We start from the raw sequence: 596 nt of genomic DNA, 5'->3' as shown, positions 1-596 counted from the left end.
CCTCTACAGCATTTGACACTGGTGACCACCCGCTTACCGATATTCTTTTCTCTTCTGCATTCTCAGCACCCAACATTCTGGGTGCTCTTTCAGGGTTCCTTTTTCACACCCACAATATTGATTTTTTTTTTAGGTTCTCTCCTTAGCCATTCTCTCTTTCCTACACACCTCCCTGGGTAGGCCGACCTTTCAGCGGGTTTCTCAACCGAGTCTACTCCCTGACCTGAAACGCTTTCTTCCTTACCCTTTTTATTTGGTTGGCGTTGCCACCATCAGCTTTTCCCCACTTGTGTCTGGACAGGCCTCCTCCTCCTCCGGAAGGCTCCTGTCGCTTCTTTGACTTCGCGTGTCCTATCATGTAGGACACCGCCTGCCCTCCCTCCCAGCAGCCTGAGCATTCTGAGAGCAGGCACCCCGCCTGGGGGGCCCCCGTTGTGACCCCAGTGCCTACCCTGCACCTAGCTCTGGGCAGGTGTCGCTGGGTAAAACCCTGTCACAGGAAAGGGCCGGCGAGGCTGCACCCGGGGACTACCCGCGGGGTGAGAGCCCAGCCCGTGGAGGGCCCGGGCGGGGGGCTCAGCAGTAGGGGCAGGGGG

Source organism: Pteropus alecto, unplaced genomic scaffold, assembly GCF_000325575.1.
Source record: "Pteropus alecto unplaced genomic scaffold, ASM32557v1 scaffold110, whole genome shotgun sequence".
Lineage (NCBI taxonomy): Eukaryota > Metazoa > Chordata > Mammalia > Chiroptera > Pteropodidae > Pteropus > Pteropus alecto.
This window is presented reverse-complemented; position numbering follows the sequence as displayed.